The sequence below is a fragment of the Cebus imitator genome, unplaced genomic scaffold (genome assembly GCF_001604975.1).
Source record: "Cebus imitator isolate Cc_AM_T3 unplaced genomic scaffold, Cebus_imitator-1.0 Scaffold12, whole genome shotgun sequence".
NCBI lineage: Eukaryota > Metazoa > Chordata > Mammalia > Primates > Cebidae > Cebus > Cebus imitator.
Window position 1 is genome coordinate 9,190,659 of NW_016107327.1, and position 15,104 is coordinate 9,205,762.

General features: G+C 37.5%; 1 pseudogene across 1 annotated transcript; it reads left to right on the forward strand.

The window, feature by feature from the left end:
• Positions 1-5,300: 5,300 nt before the first annotated feature.
• Positions 5,301-6,035, forward strand: LOC108282770 (annotated as a pseudogene). The gene has a single exon (XR_001816581.2). The product of XR_001816581.2 is annotated as a 60S ribosomal protein L7-like (transcript).
• Positions 6,036-15,104: the final 9,069 nt, after the last annotated feature.

The window sequence follows — 15,104 nt, forward strand, 5'->3', positions numbered from 1 at the left end:
GTCTAGACTTTTCTACGTGTCTAGTTTTGAGCCAGGGCAACGATGAAAATGAATGAACTTTTAACCCAAATGTGTAAGTTAAGAGAGGCAAATATGGGGAGCTTGAGTTAGATGCCAGGTGTTTAGATGCAAATGAGTATGTTTGTAGAGGCTATAGATAAAACCATCAGAGTATTAGAAAAATAGCAAGTGACAGATACAAAGAAGTGATTGAGAGCTAGGATAAAACACAGAAAAGCAGTATGTCTCAGGAATACAACAAGCAATGGTTTTAAAGCAGCGCTTCTCCACACATCTACAACCATCTGATCTTTGACAGAGTCGACAAAAACAATCAATGGGGAGAGGACGCCCTATTCAATAAATGGTGCTGGGAGAGCTGGCTAGCCTTATGCAGAAGATTGAAGCTGAACCCCTTCCTTACACCATATACAAAATTCAACTCAAGATGGAATAAAGACTTAAATATAAAACCTAAAACAGGCTGGGCGCAGTGGATCACACCTGTAATCCTACCACTTTGGGAGGCCAAGGTGGGTGGATCACAAGGTCAGGAGCTCAAGACCATCCTGGCTAACATGGTGAAACTTCATCTCTACTAAAAAGATTAAAAAATTAGCTGGGCGTGGTGGTACACACCTGTAGTCCCAACTACTTGGGACTGAGGCAGGAGAATCACTTGAACCTGGGAGGCAGAGGTTGCAGTGAGCCGAGATCACGCCACTGCACTCCAGCCTGGGTGACAGAGCGAGGCTCCGTCTCAGGGAAAACAACAACAACAACAAACTAAAACTATAAAAACCCTGGGAGATAACCTAGGGTAGGAAATATCATAATACCATTCTGGATAGGCCCTAGCAAAGATTTCATGACAAAGATGCCAAAAGCAATTGCAACGAAAGCAAAAATTGACAAATTGGACCTAATTATACAGAAGAGCTACTGCATCACGAAAGAAACTACTAATAGAGTAAAAAACCTATAGAATGGGAGAAAATATTTGTAAAGGCTTAATATCTAGAGTCTATAAGGAACTTAAGTTAACAAGCAAAAATAACCCCATTAAAAAGTGGGCAAAGGACATGAACAAACACTTTTCAAAAGAAGATATACATGTGGCCAACAAGCATGTGAAAAAAAGCTCAACATCACTAATCATTAGAGAAATGAAAACCAAAACCACAGTGAGATATCATGTAACAACAGTCAGAATGACTGTTATTAAAAAGTCAAAAGATAAAAGATGCTGCTGGTGGGAATTAGTTCAGCTATTGTGGAAAGCAGTGTGGTGATTTCTCAAAGAACTTAAAACAGAAGTACCACTTGACCCAGCAATTCTATTATTGAGCATATACCCAAAGTAATATAAAAGTAATATAAATTGTTCTACCATAAAGATACATGCATGAGCAGCACTATTCGTAATAGTAAAGACATGGAATCATTCCAAATGCCCATCAATGGTAGACTGGATAACGAAAATATGGTACATATATACCCTGGAATACTATGCAGCCAAAGAAAAAGAATGAGATCATATCATTTGCAGCAACATGGGTGGAGCTGGAGGCCATCATTATCTCAAGTGAACTAATCCAGGAACAGAAAACCAAACAGTACATATTCTCACTTATAAATGGGAACATGAGTACACACATACACAAAGACAGGAACAATAGACACTGGGACCTACTTAAAGGTGGAGGGTGGGGGAAAAGAGAGAATAGAAAAACTACCTATTGGGTACTATGCTAATTACCTGGGTGACAAAATAATCTGTATGCCAAACTCCAGTGACACACAATTTACGTATACTTATGCACCTAAAAGGGGGGGAAAAAAAGATTCACTTAACTCTCAAAAAAAAAAAAAAATGCAGTACTCAAACTTTGTTCCCACTAGAATCATCTGAGGGATTCAGACATTCCTATTCCCAGGCTACACTTCATACCAATTACTTCAGAATCTCTGAGGATGGGGACCAAGAATCAGAAGATTTTAAAGCTCTCTAAGTGATGACAATTTGCAGCCAAGGCAGAGAACTAGTGTTTTAAAGCAGGAAGAATGGGTAACAGCTGCAAAGAGATGAAGATGGATGAGGGCTAAAAAAGACGGTCGAATGTGGGGACTAGGAGAGCACGGATGGCCCTTTCTGGAATGAATTATCCGTCTCTTGTTGCTGTTTTACAGGTAAAGACATTCAGGCCGAAATGCATTTAGTCACTTCCCCAGGGTCACATTTTTGGTAAATGGTAGAGCTGAGATTTGGTCTTTCTGGAACCAAAGCCTACATATGTTTTTCTTTCCGTCATATTGGAATGGAGACTGGGAAAATCGAGGGAGTTTTTACTGGCTGATTTATTTATTGTTGGTTAAGTAGATTTTGAAACGATAACTTACAACTTGAAGAGTGAGGGCACAGGTGAACTAGGGTGGAATAAAGAGTTGTAGTTTCCATTTTCTGGTTATAGTCAGACCTGTATCATTAGCTGTGTGAGTTAATATCTTGGGTTTTCTTCCATTTCTTTATAAGAAAAAAGATTTGGATTTGTTGATCTCCAGGGTTCCAGGTATTTACAAGATTTAATGATTTGAAGATTCTGAGGGTGGAGTGCAACGGGACATCAGTATAAGATGAATTAAAGAACCATCCAGCATCCTGGGAGGTTAGAGAGCTTGACTCTGGAGTGGATCAAGTCTTCAGTTTGGTGATTTTCTCTTGTGAATCCAGCAATGGAATTAGAGTGCAGATGTTAGCTGGAAAGGAGACGCTTGCCAGAGAAATTTCCAAGAGGACATTGAGGATGTGAGTCTGGTTCAGCGCCTCATGGAATGGAGACAGGGCAGGCCAGCAGGGTAAGCTCTGGTTTGCCAGCTAGAGCAGTGCCCTCACCACCTGCTGTGGAGGCCAGGCTGGAGATGGGGAAGGGAGATGCAGAGGGGCTGATGGAAAGAGAAAAGAAGAGAGGCATTAATGGGCCAGAGGTCAAATGAGGTCGCACATCAGAGGCAGAAATGATATTCAAGGAAACAGTGGATCCTGTTGAAAAACTACTTTGTGATTCTAAAACAGAAGATTGGACCAAACACTATACAGACCCTCAGTTCTATCTAGTATTTTTTGATGTCGCTGAATCTTTAGTGAATAAATGACTTCCTTGTCACCAAACGGTTTCATAAGGGAATCAGCTTTAGTTTGGAAATGCCTCCTTTTGTTGGATATTCTAAATATGACACTAAAGCATGCCCCTTTAAGGGAAAAAGTTTTATTTCATTTTATTTTTTGATAAAGTGATAAATGATGAAGACTGAATTGACTACAAACAAGCAGGCCACTTCTACAGTTTAGACAATAGAGTCACAACTTTTGAATTAATATGTTACAACCTCTGCATGTTTTCCTTGTATAAAGCATACAACTTTCAATATTGTTTCTCAGATCTTTCATTGCTACAACCTAACTTTGTTTGTTCATATGACTTGATTAGGATGATGAATCTCATAACAGGTTGGTGGACATTCTTTTACAATGACACTAAAACAACAGTGGTGACAAAGAACAGGTTAAGGCATAATGGACCTGCTTCTTCTGTGGAATTATCCAAGACAGAGTGATAGAATCATCCGGGACTACGTTCAATTATTGTGAGACTTTGATTATCATGATTACTTCTGAAAACACCATTATGGAAAAGCATTTACTCTGAGTCTTCTTGGTTTGAAGAGAGAAAGGTATCAAATGCACCATTCTTACCTTAGTGCCTCTGTTGATAGGCAAACCGGTGAGGAGCTAAGTGACATCTGGGAAATCTGACCCATGGAGACAACAAAATGGAAACTTGCTGTCCTTAAGCTCTTTCTTCTTCTTCTTCTTTTTTTTTTTTTTTACGTATTAGGTTTTGTTGGCTTGGTTTTTCCGCCTTTCTCTCCCTACTCCCCCTACTCCCACTATCAGTTCTTTAGTTAATTATCTTATATTTTTATTAATGTAGTCATCAAATATTTATTGAGAACTATTCTGAAAGCTGCTATTCAAGGCACTTGGAGATTTGGCAGATTTAGAGAGATGCTGAACTTTCACTTGTCTAATGGTCTAATACAGAATACAGATATTAAACAATAATTATAAAATTATGAGGGTTATCACACAGGGCAAATACAAGGCATTATGAGAGTGTTGGGCAGGTGTAAAACCAACTCTTGGTTTTGTGGGAGACCTCTCTGAGGAAGAAACATATATTAGTTATGAAGAATGAATAGATTTTAGGCAGAAATAGTGGCTATGTGGGGCACAGGGCAAATATTCTAAGTAGAGAGAAGAATATTTGCAATTGTTCAGATGTGAGAGAGAGAGCACAGCATATTTGAGGAACATTGAAAGTAATTTAGTATGCTGCCACATAAAGTCCAAATTGGAAAATGGTGCAAACTGATGCTGGGGGAGTAGGTGGGATAAGAGGTGGGGTTTGCAGCCCTCATTGCAGCATGGGACTGATATGATCAGATTTGTGTTGAAAGAATCACTCTGGCTACAGTGGGGAGAATGGATGGCAGATGTCAAAAATGAACAGACAGGGAAGAGACTTATGTTTCTAGCCACAGGAAATAAATAGGATCTGGAATTATTCTTCCACTGCAAATAATGAAAAAACTGGAAAATTATAAGAAACAACTATTTTCAGATATTACACAACATGTAGTACAAGATTGTAGTCTCTGAAAAAAGGGAAACAGATGATGTAAGCCCTACCACCATTAAAGCTTTATGTCTAGAGGTAATTTCCAGTTTTAGGTGTACGAAACAGGAACTCAAATACAATGCAGCAATCTTTCTTAGTTGAGGAGAAGGAGATCAAAGTTCTAAGACATTGAGGCATTTAGAATTTTGGGGCAGAGTACCCAGGAGGAGTTACTTGTAGAAAAAGTTTCAGAAAACTGCGTTAAAGTTCCCTTGAAGCCAGGTGCGGTGGCTCACGCCTGTAATCCCAGCACTTTGGGAGGCCGAGGCAGGCAGATCACGAGGTCAAGAGATCAAGACCATCCTGGCCAACATGGTGAAACCCTGTCTCTACTAAAAATACAAAAATTAGTTGGGCGTGGTGGTGTGCACCTGTAGTCCCAGCTACTTGGGAGGCTGAGGTAGGAGAATTGCTTGAACCCGGGAAGTGGAGGTTGCAGTGAGCTGAGATCGCACCACTGCACTCCAGCCTGGCACCTGGCGACAGAGTGAGACTCTGTCTCAAAAAAAAAAAAAAAAAAAAGAAAGTTCCCTTGAGTCTTCTGTTTTTCTGGCTGGAACCATGGTGGGTGTAGAAGAGAAGAAGAAGAAGGTTCCTGCTGTGCCAGAAACCCTTAAGAAAAAGCAAAGGAATTTAGCATAGCTGAAGATCAAGCACTGGAGAAAGAAGTTTGCCTAAAAGTTGCTTTGAAAGGCAAGGAGCTTATCTATGAAAAAAGGTGAAGCACTATCACAAGGAATATAGGCATATATACAGAATTGAAATTTGAATGGTAAGGATGGCAAGGAAAGCTGGCAACTTCTATGGACCTGCAGAACCCAAATTGGCATTTGTCATCAGGATCAGAGGTATCAATGGTGTGAGCCCAAAGGTCCGAAAGGTGTTGCAGCTTCTTCGCCTTCGTCAAATCTTCAATGGAACCTTTGTGAAGCTCAACAAGGCTTCAATTAACATGCTGAGGATTGTAGAGCCATATATTGCATGGGGGTACCCAAATCTGAAGTCAGCAAATGAACTAATCTGCAAACGTGGTTATGGCAAAATCAAAAAGAAGCGAATTGCTTTGACAGATAATGCTTTGATTGCTCTATCTCTTGGTAAATATGGATGGAGGATCTGATTCATGAGATCTATACTGTTGGAAAACACTTCAAAGAAGCAAATAACTTCCTGTGGCCTTTCAAATTATCTTCTCCACTTGGTGGAATGAAGAAAAAGACCACCCATTTTGTAGAAGGCGGAGATGCTGGCAACAGGGAGGATCAGATCTACAGGCTTATTAGAAAAATGAACTAAGATGTCTACCCATGATTATTTTTCTAAGCTGGTCAGTTAATAAATAGTACCTGCTCTCGAATTGAAAAAAAAAAAAAAACAAAAAACCTCCCTTGAGTCTTTGGCTGAATTCCAATACACAGATTCATAGGGTGAAACTCATGGCCAACCAAAAATAATTCTTAAGGAAAGCATTGTTAGTGGAGAGTTATAATACAAGTAATTCCCATAGCTGAAGCAGAGCTGAAAATTGTCCTAATTCCCTCAGCCAGAGAGAAGAGATCTCACTAAATATTCATGGCAATTAACAGAGACTCTGGAAAAGTGTGTCTCAGAAATGGGGCTAAATTATCTCTAGAATACAGGCTACTTTACATCTACCCTCAAAGAACTTGCAAATATGCTCCAAAATAGTGAAACAGTTTATAAATAACTTTTGGCCAAAAAAAAGTCCAACATTCCTAAAATCTATACATAATCTAGTAAACAACACACAATTCAAAATGACCAGCAACCAATAAACAGGAAAATGTGACCCATAACAAGGAAAAAGCAAGTAAGTAGAAACAGAAAACAGAAATAGAATAGACAGCAGCAGATAATGGAATTAAGACATAATGATATTAAAATAATTGTTATATATTTTCCAGAGTGTAAAGGAAAACATAAGACATAATAAGGAAATAAATAAAAGTGATTAAAAAGGAAATCATATCAGGGCATATGCTTTTATGTTAAGAAACTAGAAAAACAAGAAGCAATTGAAACCTGAAGTAAGTAGAAAAAAAACAGAAAGCAAAATATTGAAAGTAGAAAAACAATAGAGAAAATAAATAAAACCAAAAGCTGATATTTGGAAAAATCAGTAACATAGTTAAGATGCTAGCTAGACTGACAGTAATGAAGAAGGTACCTCACTACAGATATTATATTTTTAAAAACAATAAAATATTTTGAGAAACATTAATAAATTTTAAAACTTAGATGAAATGAAAAAATTATTTGAAAGACATCTTTCATCAAAATTGACTCAAGAGGAGATAGAAAATCTGAAGAGCTCTATATGTATTAAAAAATTGAGTTAATAATTGAAAACTTTCAAACACATGCACACACAAACACACACATCTGAACATACAACCTCAAACCAGATGGCTTTACTGGTGTAGTCTATTCAAGTTTAAGAAAGAAATAATACCAATTTTTCACAAACTTGTTCAAAAAAGAGAGAAGAAAACATTTTACACGGAGTCTTCGGGATCAGGTGTCCTTTTCTACCAAAATCAGACAATGATTATTACAAAAAAGGGAAACCTAAAGACCAATATACCACATAGTCATGAATGTAAAAATCTTTACAATATTTTAGCAAACAGAATTCATTACATAAAATTATATTATGCCAATTTGATTTAAAACTTCTCAGCAAACCAGAATAAAACTCCATCAGCCTGATAAATCATCTGCAAAAAATCCTACAGTTAACATCATAATTTATTCTGAAAAAACTGAATGATTTCTAAGACTGTGAACAAGGCAAGGATTTATAGTCAACATTATACTGAAAATTTTAGTCGCTGAAAAAAGTCCAGGAAGAGAAATAAAAGAAATACAGATTGGAAAGAAAAAGAAAGTATGTTTTTATTTGCAATAATGTGATTATGTTTGAAGAAAATCTTAAGAAATCTACAAAAAGCTATTAGATTAATACGTGAGTTTAACAAGGTTGCAGAATACAAGGTCAGTATACAAAAATTAATTTTTATATGTGAACAATTTCATTTTTATATTTGCATTATACAGAAAGAACAATTGTAAATTGAAATTTTAAATACCATTTACGATAGTACCCAAAATATGAAATACTTAGGGATAAATTTAACAAAATAAGTACAGACCATTTACATTGAAAACCATATAACATTCCTGGGAGAAATTAAGAGATATACCATGTTCATGGATGGGAAAACGCTATTTTTACAATATTCATTTTCTGAATGTGATCTATTTAGCATATTTCTAATTTAAATTCTACCAGCATTTTTTTTTTTGGTAAAAATTGCCAACCCGATTTCAAAAATTTTTATGGAAAAGTCAAATATATAGAACTTCTAGAAAAGAATATAGAAAATAAAATTTTCACAACCTAGGGTAGGCAAAAATTTCAGGACATAAAAAGCATTATCATAAAAGAAAAATTTGATAAACTTATTTGAAATTAAGAACTTCTGATTTTTTGAAAAGTATTGTTATACAAGACAGTTTGTCCATTTCTTATGAAGTTAAATATACATGTAGCATATAATTCAGCAATCCCACTTCTAGGTATTTACCCAAGGAAAATGAAAACACATGTTAGCATAGACTCATATATGAATGTAGGTAGAATATGTATTCACAGTAGCTAAAAACTTGAAACAACTCTAGTGTCTGTCAGGAAGGGAATAAACAAGTTGTGGTCTTTCCATACAATGGATTTTCTAGGATGGGGCATAGGGGGGACTTTCGAAATGTTCTACATCTCTTTGGTGATACTTGCACTCAGGTATAAATGTGTCAAAACTCATCGAAATGTACAACTAGGGAGGTGCATTTTATTTTATATAAACTATCTCCTAATGTTCTTTTAAATGAATGGAAGGACCGTGTTGGAAATGACAGTAGCCTGAATTGGAGTGGTAGCAGAGGGGATGTGGCAAGAAGTGGCAAGAAGTGAATGGATTTGAAACAGAAAGAATCTTGCACTCTCTTTCCTTTTTGTCTATATAAACACATTTGATTTATTTTATTATTATTAATTTTTTTTTGAGATGGAGTGTCACTCTGTCATCCAGGCTGTAGTGCTGCGGAACAATCAGGGCTCTGACTTGCAGCCTTGACTTATGAGGCTCAGGTGATTCTCTCACCTCAGCCTCTCGAGTAGCTGGGACTACAGGGGCATCATAACAAACCAAGATTTGTTTTTTTGTTTATTTGTTTGTTTGTCTGAGACTGAGTCTCGATCTGTCCCAGGCTGGAGTGCAGTGGTGCAATCTTGGCTCACTGCAACCTCTGCCTCCAGCCTCAAGTGATTCTCCTGCCTGAGCACAAGCCACCACACCTGGCCCATACCAGGCTAATTTTTCATTTTTTTTTTTTGTAGAGATGGGGTCTCGCCATGTTGCCCAGACGGGTCTGGAACTCCTGGGCTCAAGAAATCTGCCTGTGTTGGTGTTTCAAAGTGCTGGAATTATAGGCATAAGCCACCACACCTGGCCCACATCTGTTATTTTTTTAAATGGAGGAAAGTCAGAGTGGAAAAAAGGTTTCAGTGAGGAATATTCTATGAGGATAAACAGATAATTTATTCAGAAAATAGGGAGTTATCTTTACCAATGATTACATTGAGGTCCTAGTGATAAAGTTTTGGAGGCCCATCTGGCCATGATATTACTTGAAAATGCCAGGTAATATCAACTTATATGGAAAATGCATAATTATCCACATCTATAGTAAACTATGGCATGTAGATATTTATGTAATCTAGTTAATTTTCTCCACATTCTGGAACCAGAAATTAGTGACTGTTTTCTTCTATCCAAGAATTCCATTTAGATTTTTCTTATGCACTCCTCAACTCCTGTATGCCAGAAAGAGAAATTGACTATATATGCTGGAAAATACAGAGGAATATGGTGAGATCAAATTTTAATTTTAATTTTGAAAGTAAGGTGGTGATTACAGGGGAAGTAAATATTTTTCTCAAAAATTTAAAATATATATTTGAAGTTATACTTACTAAAGAAAATTTGAAAATACCGAAAAGCAAAGAGAAAAAAATAAGATTATTCATAATCCCATCACCCCATGAAACATTTTGGTTTACTTCCTTCTAAGCTTCTCTTTCTTTAGTGCTTGGTCCTACAAAATAATTGTAATCATAATGTCCACACAGTATTATAGCCTATTTTTTTCCATCAACATTTTAATTTAGCAGACTGATTCATTTATTTGTTCATTCATACAATTGTTTCTTCCACAAAGATTTATTGAAGGTTTTCTGTGTACCCAGTATTGATAACAACAAGAAAAGACACAATTTCTGCCTGTAAGTAACTTCCAGGCTAGTAGAGAGATATTAAAAAATAAACAACAATAACAAAATAAATATGTATTTACAAATTGCTTCCAAAAAGGAAACGAGCAGGACACTATGTGAAATTCACCAGGGAAAATGACATAGATTGGGGAGTCTGGAGGGGCTGGTTCAGGGAAGGTAATTGAAGCATAAAGATGCAGGATGTGAAGGATTGGCCAGTTGACAGGTGAGGAGAGGAGTGTTCTGGGCAGACGGCAAGGCATGAGGGAAGAGGAAGAGCAACCGGAGGTCCCTGAGGCCTGGAGCACAGAGTGGGAGGAGACTGGAGTTGAAGGTAAGAATTTGATGAGGTAGGACATTTGTGGCCAGGCAAAGAAGTTTGCAATGCATTTTTTTTTTTCTTTTGAGACAGAACCTCGCTCCTGTACCCAGGCTGGAGTGTAGTGGCGCCATCTCGGCTCACTGCAACCTCCGTCTCCTGGGTTCAAGCAATTCTCCTGCCTCAGTCTCCCAAGTAGCTGAGACTACAGGTGCCCTCCATCATGCCTGGCTAATTTTTGTATTTTTAGTAGAGCTGGGGTTTCACCATGCTGGCCAGGCTGATCTAGAAATCCTGACATCGTGATCTGCCTGCCTCAGCCTCCCAAAGTGCGAGGATTAAAAGCGTGAGCCACTGTGCCTGGCCATTTGGAATATATTCTAAGAGCAATAGGGAACCACGATACGCTTTAATGGCAGCATCAGACTCACTTTTTGTTCACTGAAACATTAGTTCAATGAACATGTTTCATTGAAACATTTCATTGTAACATTGCTCTGGCTAGAATGGAGGTAAGAGTGGAAAGGAGGCCAGTGATCAGAAGGCCATTGCAGTTGTCTGAGTGAAGAATGGAGTGGCTTCAACTAGGCTGCTGGTTGAAGAGAAATGAATGGGTTTGAGAAATATTTTGCAGATTGAATTTTATGATACTGTCATTTTTGTAGGTCAAAGAGGTCACATATTGACAATTTCACATGATTCTGCCTAACAGGACTTAGTTTTGCACTGGATGTGAGGAATGTGGAAAAGGGGCCTGAGGGATGATTCTACTTTTTGTCTTAAGTAGTGTCTTAGTCTGTTTTGTGTTGCTACAAGGGATGCCTGAGGCTGGATAATTTATAAAGAACGTAGGTTTATTTAGCTCACAGTTTTGCAGACTATGCACCAAGTACACTGTTGGCATCTGCATCGGTGAGGGCCTCAGTCTGCTTCCACTCATGGCGGAAGGTGAAGGGGAGCTGTGTGTACAGAGATCACGTGGTGAGAAAAAAGGAAGCGGGGGGAGGTGCCACGCTTTTTTTTTAACAACCAGCTCTTTCCAGAACTAATAGAGTGAGAACTCGCTCACCCTGGAGGGAGGACATTAGTCTACTTATGAGCAATCTACCCCCGTGAACGAAATGCCTCCCACTAGACCCTACCTTTCATTTCTAGGGATTAAATTTGCACATGAGATTTGGTGGAGACAAACATCCAAATCATATCATGTAACCAGACAGATGGTTATTCCCCGCATTTAGGTGAGGAAAACTGGAGAACCAGGTGTGGTGGCTACAGCGATCAGTTCCTCTTATGCATCCAGTTCCTCTCCCATTAAGTGGCAGGGATGTAGTTTCAAAAATTGACTCCAACTCTGGTGGTCATTAGGGATTAGTCTAAGCCAATTGTGGTGTTCCCATTTTCTTTCCAATGGCTGATTTAGAATTTCAGGCTTACCTTGTCTGCATATGCACTGAGTATTTTCTCTGACCTAGTGATAAGTACATGATGTAAATTGGTTTGTTTGGATTAAAAGGAAGGACTTTTATTGTTAATGGATCTTTGGTCATAAAATTTCTAGAATCTTTTTATGTTTTAGATAAGATGGATTCTCAGGATTAGTAATAGTGGGTCAAATGGCTTAGAAGCTTTAAAGGCTCCTGATATATATTATTACATTTCATTAGGAAACAATCATTCCAATGAACCCTTACTCCAGCAATGTGTGGAAGTGCCAATAAACCATACACTTTCACAACATGGATTATCCTCATCAAAAACAATCTTCGCTAGTTTGTTTGGCAACAAAATATTATTTCATTTATAATTACCCTTCTTTAATAGTATAATTGAATATTTTCTATAAGATTATTTCATCTGTTTATTTTATTGCATCAGATTGCTTTAAAAATAGCCCACCAAAAGAACATGGACTCCAAAATTTAAAACTCCAAAATTTAAAACATTCTTTTCTGGCACCATTTCAAATAGTACTTCAGAATAAATATCTTCTCAGGAGACAGCTTGTTATATTTACCCATTTCCCTAACCCCCGACACTGATGTTGAATTACAATCAAAATGCTGATAATTTCTACTGCTTTGATTCCCTAGTACAGGGGATAGTTGCTAAGACTGTATAACCCAAATCAATATATAAATCCAGGTTCCAAAACTGTCTAACTTGATTCATGTCTTTTAGGAATTGAATTACAGTTTTTTCCTCATGGAAAATTCATTGCCAAATTTACAAGATGATGCAAGCAAGACTTCACATTTTTGCTCACCTCTTCAAATGTACAACTCAGAGGAATGTTTTCTTTGCCTTCTATTTAATCTACTAAGTGAAAGTGCTAAATGTGATCTGAATTATTACACTTTTAGAATGGAGGAAGGAGATGCTCTAACTGGTTGTCATTCTGTCTTTAATCTTCAAGGTTTTAGTTTGTTTTGTTTTTGCCCTTCATGCAAATCTAATAAAATTTATAAAATTAACAAATAAAACTGATTAATAAAATTAATTTTTATTTTATTAATTTTTTATTACTAATTTTTGTTAATAAAATAAAACTGATTTATTTATTACTTTTAATATTTGTATTTTTTACAATAAGGGCTCATCTGCCTAATTTTGCAGTATTCCAAGATCTTCCATGTTATTAAAATAATTTTTCTGTCTTCCATATTATTAAAAGGATTTTTCTGGGGGAGCTATAGAAATATATCTTGGTCCCAACATCCAAGCCATCATAGGAAGCAACAAGAACTAATTCTTCCTCCCCAATTTCCACTGGTTCAAGATAGACTGTTGAACGAATCAGATAATGGTGACTATTCTCTTTACTTTTTGCTTCAAATGATGCACAAGTGTACATACTGTGGTAATTTACTTCTGTTATAGACCATTCATGAGTTCTTATCTTATACCATCTTGTAATGCTACTTGATTATATATCTTCTGCTAGATTATATGTTCTTTGTCATCAGGGTCTTGTTTTACTTCTTTGTATAACCTCCTTAACAGTGGCAAGAGCAGAGTAGGCTCTTAAAAAACACCTATATCTAAATGCACAGACATAGTTGAAAACATCAACAGACTTTTCCATGAAATCTGTTTTGTCAAGAACTTTTTGCACTTCAGTCCTGCAGGATCTAATCGTAGATATTTAGGATGCAGAGTCATATAAAATATTAGGGAAAATTATTATAGTTAAAGAGTTTCAGACATCCAATTCTCTTCAACTTGGACTTTCTCTAACATCCTAATGTTGTTGAGTATTGCCACAGTCAATGAATTCTCTCCCTCTGTAACCTCTAAAAGTTGTTGTAATAGAGCAAAGGTTTCTGAGAAAAAACTAGAACTGACATGCAACTTACCAGGCTTTGAGGTTTACATCACCCTTTGGTGTGTTGCCCAAAAAAATACAGTTTGCTTGAAAGAACTGACACAGCTTCCAGCACAGCAAAGGGGAGCACACTGAGAGACTTTTGGTGATTCCCGACAGCTTGGGCAGACATGTCCCTTCCTTGCAGAGACTATGTTGTAACATAAGCTTATGGTCTTTGTTTTGCATGAATGCCTTCTAGATTAGAAATTCATGAACATGTAAATCATGCCCCTGCCACTCAAAAGGGAAAGAAAGAACAGGGAGTTATAGCTACTCATCTACCCTTACTACCACGGGCTCTACTCTTTGTACTTCATTTCTTTCTTACCTTTACTACAGGATCCTTGGAAAAAATAAGAAAAACCACTCCTCCTCTTTGGGTTACTTAATGCCATATTTTCTGGGTCTTTCCTGCCCCCTTTTCTCTCAAAAAGAGATTCAAAGTCTGAACCACTGTGATATCATACCACTAAATTACTTACTAAATGTATGGTCAGTTAAAAAACAACATTCTTCAATATAGGGAAAAAAGCACCACTTGAAATTGCCCTTTCTTCCCAGATTTATTAATGCCTGAATATATTTAAGTCTGTCCTGATGATAGACATGGAGCTACAGGTATTTTGTTCATTATTCAAACCCACCAGTATTTTGTTGAATACACACATCATTTCTCCTATTTTGTAGGTCTCAGTGGAAGGAGATTAAAAAGTGTTAAAGTAAAAATAATAGAGTGAGCCAAAAAGACTAGAGGTGGTGGTCAGAGAGTGGCCATCCTTAAAATTGTCATGCTGGAGGAGGTGCTGTTGAGGTGTTTAGAAAGCCTAGGGGGTTACCATGAGGGTGAATGTCTGAGGACAGAGGGAGAAGATTGCTGGATGAGGGAAGGTGGAGGAACAGAATGGCTAAGATGTTGAAAGGATCATCTTTGTGGCTCTTGAAACATCAATAATGATGATAGGCCTATTGCAGAAGTGACAGGAAGAAAAAAGGAAAAACATCAGGATATTTGTGACCGGTTGTGGTAGACAAATGCAACAATGAGAAGGGTGTTAAAGCCTGAAAACAAGATATTGTGGGCTGGGAGTTTCAGGAAGACAGAAGACAGGTGATCAGAAATGACAACACAGAGCTAGGAGAACCCCTACCTCACCGTGTGCCTCATGGTAGGGATGCAGGGAGAAAGTGTCCCACCAGGAGAGGGCTGCAGGGTCCTCAGGTCCTCTTAGAGCAAGAGGCTGAAGGGGACTTTCAGAGACGCTGAGGGTTTGAGGATTTTGCTGGAGACTGTGAACGAGCTACAGAGTGAACAGTGTAAAGGTTTCA